Raw genomic sequence first — 10,566 nt, forward strand, 5'->3', positions numbered from 1 at the left:
GGGGGGTATGGGAGTATGTGGGATTTGTGGGAAGTTTGGGGGTTTGTGTGGGTGGGTGTGAGGCATGTGGAGGCATGTGGAGTTTTTGGGGGGTTGTAGGTGTAGGAGTGTGTGTGTGTGGGGGCTGGGTTTTGTGTGGGGATGGCGACCCTGCCACATGCTCCCTCCCATGCTGCACAGCCCCTGCTGCTAGCAGAAGCAGTGGCAGCAGAGGCGGTAGGCCCTCAGGGTGTTCATGGCCATGGCAGACAGAGCCCCTTAGCAGTGTGAGGCTCTGGCTAAGTCCTGGGGGTTGCACATGGCGGCTTGGAGCTGGCCTGCATGGCTTTGGGCCAGACCAGGATGGCTCTGTGCTAGCATGCGGGGTAATGACATTGCAGGCAGGAGCCATGCGCCACTGGGCTGGGCTAGGCCAGCTCTGTGCTTCCATATGGGGTTTCCAGCACTGTAGTGGGGAGCCGCACATGGCAGTATGGAGCCTGCCTGGCTGAATGGCATGTGATGCCCCATGGCTCTTGGTTCCTGTGCCACTGGGCTGGGTGGGCTCCGGGCCACTATGTATGGGTCCTGGCACTATAGCTGGGAGCATGCACTGCTGGGATGGGCTGGGCTGGGCTGACTCCATGCCTCCATGTGTGGCTCCCTGCTGGAGTGCTAGAAGCCCCACACAGAGGCATGGAGATGGCCCAGCTTGGCCTGATGACACATGGCTCCCACCTGCAGTGCTAGGAGCCCTAAGTGGTAGCATGGAGCTAGGCTTGTGTAATCTAAAGGCGCATGCCAGTGGGCCTGGCTGGGCTGGCTTTGTGCTGCCACATGCAGCTCTTGGAACTCAGCTGGAGCTGTGTGCTGTCAGGGGCCATGAGCACCCCAAGGGCCCACCGTTTGCTACTGCTTTCACAAGCTGCTGTGAGCCTTGCCTTGCTGAGGCAGTATGTTGGAGCATCAGGGGGATGCAGCAGCCGTAGAGATGCTCTGGCTGGCTGCCAGAGTGTCTCCTTGGAGGACCCAGCCTCCAGTTGCTTCTGGGCATGCTGCAAGAGCATGCTCCGTGCTGCTTTTTCTGGCAGGGGTTTTTTTTATTTTGAGACTCCCCAGTATCAAATTTAGAGTCTGCGCTGCAAATATGCAGCACAGGGAATATTTTCTCTTGAGCAGGGTGCATTCAGTGGTGTCTCAAACTTCTTGAGATGCCACAACACACACATGTGAGCTTGTGTAGACACAGCCTTTGGATTTATCTTGTGAATCATGGGTAGGTGTTTGCAACCTTAAAAGGATCTCACAACCCCTGGAGTTGTGCAGCACCCTGGTTGAGAATCACTGGGTTAGACATTCAGAAACACCTTCTGACTATGATTATGATAAGTATGCACTGGGACTGTCCTGGTAGACAATTTATGGAATTCCTTTTCCTTGGCATGTTTTCTGAAAGGGTTAGACAAATAACTGTCAGGTGTTATTTAGTCAGACTTGATTTGACCTCATATCTGGGCAATGGATTAGGTGCCCTCCTGAAGTCCTTTCTAGGCTTACATTTCTATAGTTTACAGTTCCTCTCATCTTGGGACCTGAGAGATGCCAGTACATTTCAGGGCAGGAAAAATATTTAAATTCAAGAAAGAACTGATTTCATTTAAGTCTAGATCAGTGGTCTCCAAACTTTTTTGATCGCGCACCCATATCAGTAAAAAATTTTTGAGCATGTACCCCCAATGTGTATATTTATATAAATATAAATATAAATAGAAGTTCTAATATTTTCTTCCTGCACCCCAATGGATCGTCTTGCACACCCCCTGGGGTGCGTGCACCCCACTTTGGAGACCACTGGTCTAGATAATCATGAAAACCTTTCTATTTATACAGGTTGAGATATTTAAAGCCTACCAAGAGATGAAATACTTGAAAAGAATGAAAGTGGATGCGTTTGACCCGCTTAGTCAGTTTTAAAAATTGGAATCAAAAGTTCTTGCACACTTAAAAGATTCCATACAAGCCTAAATTATAGGTCTAAAAACTGGTGTTGGTGTCATGTTTAATATTTGATAGCATATCACTTTTATGCACTTTTCTGTGAAGGCCAAATAAATCTTTGTTGCCAGAGAATGAGCTCTGGTGAAGTGACACTACTTGAAACATTTGCTGACAAAGCAGGTATAATGATTTGGACAAGCACTTTCCATCTGTATCTTGCAAACGATGCCTTCCTTTGAAACCCAGAAAGAATGATGTCAAATGGCAGGGTTAAAAGAGTATGTTCCAAGAGGAACTTTAATTGTTCAGCTCTCCGAAGTTCTGCTTTCATTTTTACCCCTTTTCCTATTGTTGTTACAGCTCGTATCCTTGGCTGAAGCATTGCTTATCTTACAGGTCAGCAAAGGCATGTTTGCCAAGAATTTGCTATATATTAACCCTGCCCTTGTATGGCTTCCCATTATCCATCAACACTTGTGCTATAACAACAACAACTTCAGAAATTTTGAAATAACTGCTTGGAAAAAAAATACAAAATATTAAAATAAACAGACCTGTAGAATCTCCTTTCTCCCAGAGGAAGAAACTAGAGGCCATATTCTCAGCTAGCATAAAGAGGCATAGTTCCATGCTGAGGTTCTGGCCTGCTATGCATTCAGTTGATTTCATGCTCTCAGTGGTCCAAGTTTCACCAACGTCTTGGTGTCTACACGTGCAGTGCTATTTAGACGGAGTAAACTAATTATCTCTGCAGCACGTTAGTACTTGTAAACACAAGCACTATCCTGCTGCAGAGTATTTTTACTCTGCAGTAACATGTGTAGATGCTGCCTGCTAGCTACCCCCACACTGGAGCACCCTCATGCCACAGCCAGCCCCTCCGCAGCACACTGAGCTGGGTCAGAGCAGCCCCAGGCCTATCCTTTGGGCTCCCTGCCAGCCAGAGCTACTCTGACCTAGCTCACCAGGCTGCAGTCCTGGATGAACATTCAAATGGTATGCCCAGAAGCAATAAACTTTGGTGTGACATGTGCTGGAGTTTATTGCTTTGACTTAATTGCATGTGTAGATGTGCCTGTGATCTAGGAGGAACTTTAGAATAGCAGGATGCTCTAAAGGCCCAGTGGGGCACTTTTTGGCTTAAACAGCTGATGCACCATGTCCAGTTCAAGGCATTGTCTAGAACAGCGATACTCAACCACGGTGCTCTGGCACCCTGGGTTGACTTGAGATCCTTTCAAAGGTGCCACAGGGTGCCACACAATGCCAGCACTGTTAGGTTTATCACAGGATAAACCCAGAGATTTCAAACAGAAATCAATAGTGGTGGTCTTTCTGAGTTCTTTGCAACAGAAAAACTGCTCTATTAGTTTTCTATAGGCAAAAAAGGGTGAAAACTAAGAGCTGGCATTTTCCAAGGGGTGCCTTGAGTATAAAAAGGTTGAGAGCCACTGGTTTAGAATAGTGGTGCTCAACCCTTTAGCCCTGTGGGCTAGATGAGTGGTATGGGCTGGATCCCATGTAGGGCTGGGCTTTGTGCCACATGGATCTGACTCCATGCAGCCAGGATCCCACCTTGTGCCACCTGAATTGGATCCCACATTGTGTCAATCCTGCACCTGGATCAGTCCCTGTGCCATTCTGGCCCTGTTTGCTAGGGTGCCCCACCTGCAGGGTTCCCCACAGGTCCAGAAATTTGGCAGATACAAAGCAGCAATTCACGCTGCTATGCTCCCCCACCGTCAAAGCTCCATGGGCAGGATCTGGCCTATAGGCTGGGGATTGAGCACCTGTGGTCTCAAATCATAGTTAGGTCCCTTCTTTGTTATGGGACATATGCACTGCTGGCAGAGACTACCCAGGGGATGGGCTCATGGACACTGTCCAGTACACCAGTTTAGTGTATAGCATCTTTCTCTGCACTTGCCTCCACTGACTATGTACTCTGATTCTTATCAGAAACTATTCAAGGTGATTAAGGATATTTTTTTGCCCTAATGTGTTGCCCTGCTCCCTCCAATCCTGCCTATTTTCTTTGTTGCTTGGGTTCATTCTGGGACCTCCTTTCAGATCCCCTATTCCACAAATACCTAAATAAATCACTAGCATAACTGAGGGGGTGGCAACCAGAGCAGCAACACTGGCACCCCCATTTTGTGCCCCCTTTGAGGGCACAAAAAATAGCCCCTGCTGCAATGGCAGCTGATTGTGTTACCTCCAATCGCACTATAGGAGCCGGTGCTGCCTTATGTGTTGCATCTGTCTGGGGTATGGAGTTTCCCTGCTACACCTCTGAAACAAGGTGTCCCTCCCTTCTTTTAAGCATAAAAGCTGAGCAAGCAAAATATTATTCAGCTCCTGAAAAGCTTAGAGCAGATGGTAAATGTGTTAAAATGTATTTCATTCCCACTTTAATGTGGAGTGATTTCTACTCTCATATCATCACAATGACTGTGCCACTTATTTATTCACTGAAACACACGTGTCCCCTCCCTCTATTTTCATTCATTTGACAATAAAAATTAAATTGACACAGGTGGCAGGTGCCCAGTGCTAAAGAATGTCACTGTCCACAGTTGGATCCATCTGTCTGTGCTCTAACCCAGGGTCTCTCAAACTAAAGGGCATGACCCCCGATGGGATCACAAGAGGCACCCAGCAGGGCTGCAAGCACTTGCCAACTTTGTATTTATTTCAGATAATTGTGTCAGGTTGGGTTGTGAATTAATTTTTTGCTTTGGAAAGGAGCCCTGGTCCAGATAGGCTCAAGAATGGCCACTCTCAACTATAGAATGATAATGATCTTTTTGCTGAATATAAAAATAAACAAATAAATAAGAATGAAATTAATGGAAAGTCCACAAGTGAATTGCCCTATATTTCTATTTTTGAATAAATTGTTTTCTGTAGCAAAGTTTGTTTTTTACATTAAACATTTAAGGGTATTTGTTGGGCCTTTAGCAACTTTGCAGCCTTTCAATGCACTATAGGCATCTTTTGTTCAGGGCGTTTTGCTCTTTATTGAAAGCAACTGTTTCTACACTGGTGAGTGAAATTTGAGCTGTGCAGAACCCCTGGAAGATGCACATTCAAAAGCAGCATAAATCCTAGGCTGAAGGTTATAAAATATTCTTTGCTTTGGAGTCCAAATTTATAAAATTGCACTACAGCTTAATTAAAATCAAGGAACATTGTTCAGCAGCATCCCTCATTTATATTTCATTATGCTTTTGAGTTCAAATTCTAAGCTAATATTGGAGACAAAAGGAAAATGTATTATTATTACATGGTAATTTTAATGAAAATGTAAACTGATCCCTCTCTTATACACAAAGGAAGAAACTGCTATCATATATCTATGTACATGCAACTTCCATTGACTTCAGTAGGCTTATTCCCATGTGTATCTGAGATCAAAGTTTGGCACAGAAAATGAACAACAGACAGATGCATTGTCTGTTTAAAGGCCTGAAAAACAGAGCCCTTGGGCACTAGCTGTGTGTTTGCTGTTGTCCTGTTGCACTGGCTTTGGAAAGTCACCACTGGCCAATTTTACAGGGGTGCTGATTTTCATCACCAGCATTCCAAGTGGGGTGCTCAGTTCTCCAGAAAATTTGGCTCCTGTTATCTCAAGGTGGATCCCCCAAAATGGAGCTATCCAGAAATCAACAGCTGCTTTTGTCAAAAACAGGCCTTCAAACTCCTTGTATGCCTATTGAGAGTGCTCACAGCATGTTGCACATGGCACTCAGAACCATGATCTCTTGTTTATTTGCCATGCCTATCCCTCTTCCCCATCCCAAGATCTTCCTATATCTCCACCTTTCTAAATGGTGGATGGTGCAGGGGAAGTAGCTGTGACATGAGGTTGGATGGTAAAGGGAGGCCAAGAGTAACTTGTGTCCTTCTAACATAAGTCTCCTTGTCTTTTTAAAGTGATAAAAGCTAAACATTGATAAGCCACATCTTCAGCTGCCCTAAACACCATCTATATTTCACACCTCTAAAAGGTACCAGGACAGACAGGCAGAAATCATTGACTCATAGAAATTAAAGGCTGGAAGGGACCTTGAAAGCTCATTCCTGGGCAGGAATACTGTTGAGATCAAATGATCCCAGCAAGGTGTCTGTCCAGTCTCCTCTTGAAGACTTCCAAGGTTGGGGGCTGCACCACCTCCTTGGGAAGTCTAGTCCAGATTCTGGTCACCCTTACTGTAAAAAGGTAGCCTACTGACTGTATACAAACCCTGAAGATGGAAACCAACAAATTGGCTAATGAAAAATAAAATCACCTGTGGTTGCAGTGTTCATTCACCAGTGACATCATTTCAATGAAAATCAAGACAGGAAACTGTAAGCCTGGGTGAATGTTTCTTTGTCCATGTTATGGTGTGTGGCTGGCAAATAAGAAACTCTAATGAATATCAACTCCTAGTAAAACTGTATTTGTTTTGCTTGGACCATGCTCCCGACCTCTAAGAAAATATTCTTGTAAACATAGCACGAATGAGAATCCCAAGCTTTTGCTACTAAGTGATGATATCACTCATGGAAGGTGCTTTTGCAACGGCAGCTTCTCTTTGGAATGGCATCATATGCCCATGTTCAGAATAACTGAGGAGCAGGCAGGTAGCTGCCTGGTACATACCACAGGTTATCTGTGTGTGAACCAGCTTATTATCTGGGATGCTGATCTTCTCTGATAACAAAAATCCAACATCTTGTGATTTAACCCCCTACCCCCAATCCACATTTTTCTGTGATTAAAATGAAATACTATGGAAAAACGTGGATTTGGGGGGGGTTTTTTAATCAAAAATTTTTGGATTTTTTTTTATCAGAGAAAATCAGGATTTCTGCTGATCTTTGGAGAACAGAGCTGAGAAAATGTAACCTAAAACATAAACATTTAACAGAATTTCCACATGAAATGACTTTTTTTTTCAAAACATTAGTGAAGAGGGACAGAAAGCATGGCCCATTCCCCAAATGCAAAACACTACCACAAGGAGGATGAATGACCTTATTGTGAGAACATCCTTATACAATAATAATGATGGTGGAAAAGTAGTTTTACTCAATTCTGGGTTTTATTTTGCTTTCCATATTGCTCCCATACAATAAGAAAAATAAAAGCTCCTTAACAGAAATGATGCAATATTACCATCCTATTGATCAGCTAAGGTTTAGAAAATCTTTTAACCAACATGCTAGTCACATGCATTCACATGGGGGACTTAGGAAAGCATTCAAAGATTTTAGAGGTGTAAGAACTTGGGTCTGACCCTCACCTGGTGCTAGCAATGTAGTTCCACTGTGTAATAGGGAGTCAAGGGCTCCTGTTACTTGTAAGGAGAAACAACAGCAGGGATGTCCCCAGGTGGGGTAAGACATCTGATTTTGGGCTAGCTGCAGGGGAATAGGTAGCCAGGCCCATAGGCCATTTGTACAGACCACAAAGTGGCTTAATGCCCTTTTGCACCACTTTAATGGTGCAGCTGTTTGCACATGTCAGTGGCATAATGTGCTTTAAATGACTTTGGGGCATGTTAAATGACTTTGGGACACAGCAAAATAAAACATCTCTGAAGTGGTTTAGTTTGCTGTGGAGGAAAGCACCAGGCCCCGTGGACCCCAGAGGCTGTGCAGGCAGCCTGTGCAGGAAGCCTGGCAGCAGACTGTGCAGGCAGGCTCCACTGAAGGAAAAAAAAAGTGGCGAGCATGATCTGTTTTTTTTTCTCCCTGGAGCCTGCTTGCCTGTCTGCCTGAGCTATATGGGGGCCCGGTGCTTCCCTCCACAGCTGCAGTGCCCTCTGGGACTGCTTGGGCTGCATGCTTGCAGGCGGGTGCTGCCGCTGCCACAGAGCACCAGCCCCCCTGCAGCTCAGGGACTGCTTGGTCCACCAGCAGCTGACTCTCCCCTCCCTGCCACTGGAGAGGCAGGTAAGGATTGGGCCCGACCCTTGTGTACACACTATGGGGGTTTACTTCACTCTAAATTGAAGCAGTGTTTTTAAAGACCCACTGCTTCAATTTAGGGAGAATTAAACCAAAGTGTGTACAAATGCCCGTAGGCTACAAGTGTCTATTGCAGGGCTAGCTGCCTAGCAATATGATGATAGGGTAGCACCCTGGTTAGGCAGTGAGGCCATTGCTACAGTAGTCAGGGGAATAGCAACAGTCTGCCCTGGAGACTGAGGGGTACATCTATGGCTGGTCAGGGGAGCACCTGACCATAAGGGGAGGAGCCAGGGTATATAAGCCTGAGCCCCTGAGGCAGACTGGCAGTGCAGCCCTGACCTGAGAAGGGAGAGGCACTCCTGCCAGCTTAGGCTGGTAAGCAGTGAGAACTGCAGGCATGCCAAGTACTCCCAGGACTGAGAGAGCAAGAGAGTGGGGAGGCAGCAGGGCAGCAATATGATGACCTGGAGGGAGAGACATAGAGTTTGAGCTGGTTACTTGTATTTTTTGTTCTAGTTTATACTGGACGACTGGGCATGGCTGATAGGGAGTGGATTGGAGGCCACAGGGGTGCTGCAGGTACACCCAGCATACAGCCCTTCCAGGGTCAGGGACCTGGTGGGCTGCATGGGCCGGACGCCCCAACACTTTAGAAGAAGGTAGAACAAGGGCAACCTTGCCCTGGGTAAAGGATGCTGGGGGGAGGCTGTGACAAGGCACAAGACTGGGCCAAGGAGCCCAGAGACATGGAGAGGGCTGAGTTGAGAGCACTGGGTCCGAATCAGTAAGACAAGGCTGGAAGCAGGCAGCCAGGTAAAGGGAGGCTAAAGCCAAGAGGGTTGAGGCCTCTACAAAAGGATGGAACTCCGGACAGAGAAACATCTGTGAGGCATGGGCATGGCTATAGTGGTATACAGAGGCCATGAATTCAGCCCTGAAGGCAAGTAGGGCCTGAGGATCCCTAGACCAGGACAGACAGAGAGAGAGGGGGACTTTGTATGCCAGGGTCTAAGCCCTAAGACAGACAGGCCAAGTTGGGCCCAAGAGAAGAATCAAGTACAGAGAGAGAGAGCACCCCGGGCTCACCAGCCTCTGTGGGCAGCCTCTCCTCATTACCTTTCCCACCAGGGTATGGGAGGCGAGGAAGCAGGGTGAGACCTTGATAGGCTGGAGCAGGACCCCGAAGGATTGAGGTGGTCAGTAGGGGGCATCACGGCTGCCCTCAGATGCCATCCTGTTACACGCTGCAACCAAGGAAACCTTGTCAGTTCACACCAATCAGCATGACAGCACAAGCATCAGTCACATCCTGCCCCAGTGCAGTGAAAACTGAGGAATGACAAGGCATCTCTCTAAATTTCCTTGGGTATAACTGAGGCCCAATTACACCAATTCTAAGCTCCACTGGAACTACAACTGTGGATACCCACTGTAGAGATGGTACAGTGAGTGAAAACAAAATGCTTAACTCTGTCTTCATTTGCCCTGTAATTTAGATTTGCTTCTCATAAGCTACTTTGCTCTGTTAAATCTGCATTAAGCTCATGCTCAGAAGGCATTGCTCATTTTTGCAATATATAAAGTCCAAAGCCCTGGCCACTAAAACTGCCTCTCTTTCTAGTTAATTCGTTTTATGTGGGTGGTGGTTTCACTTCTATTAGCTAAACATGTAAATAACTCAGGTTTTTTTGGTTTTCCTACCCTCCCCCCACTTAAATTATTGCATGGGAGAGGAGGGGAGAGGTGATCATGGAGGCTAGCCATCCTTCCTTTCAAGGATGCATTTACTTTGAGTGCTGGAGACAACAATGTTGAACTCCAGTTGGAAGCAAAGCACTTGACTAAGGGGGTTTGAAATGGGCATGAAATCACATGCCTCAGAACATATGCAACATCTATGAAATTATAAAACTTCACTAAGTTCTATGGAAGTTAAAACATACATTTTTTCCCTGCAACATGATCCCTTTGTGCTGCTGGAGAGGGGTTGCAAACTACATAGCTGTCCCCAGTGATCCCACTATTGGGAGAAGTCCCCGAATATAGCTGATTCCTGAACAGCCTTTGGGAAAGAGAAGTTGCAGGTGCAAGGAAGGGGGAAGAGGGTGGCCAGACTATGCTATACGATTGCAATTCTTAAATGGCCAACAGACTTCAAACGTATGAGAGTAAAGCCAATGATGCTCTAAATTAGGCTCCAGACTGGACAGAGTAGTATAGACTCAAGTGCTACAACTGGCTCCTTCATACCATCTTCCAGCAGAGAATCTTGTCCAAAATGTTCAGAGTCACTGCCTGATGCTGTCAAGATATAGAGAAAGAGATATTAAACTGAATAAATTCTGTTCAAGTAAAGAACCCAGATCAGCTTCCATTAAAGACACTGGTAAAACAATTGACTACAGTGGGAGCAGAAATAAGCTCATAATACTTGGCTTTACAGTACATGTATATAACCCGGCTCAGTTATTAGTTGTTCTTTATCTTATGCTGCAGACTATCAATTATATCATTCTTGACATACATTGTCTATACCTGACTAGAACCAGATGTGGACTGTCACATGATGACTTGAGGCTTCCTCCTGCAAGTTCATTCAGTGCCAGGGAATGGCACAGATGATTCCAA

This window comes from Gavialis gangeticus, unplaced genomic scaffold (assembly GCF_001723915.1).
Source record: "Gavialis gangeticus isolate Ggan-Ray unplaced genomic scaffold, GavGan_comp1, whole genome shotgun sequence".
Classification (NCBI taxonomy): Eukaryota; Metazoa; Chordata; order Crocodylia; family Gavialidae; genus Gavialis; species Gavialis gangeticus.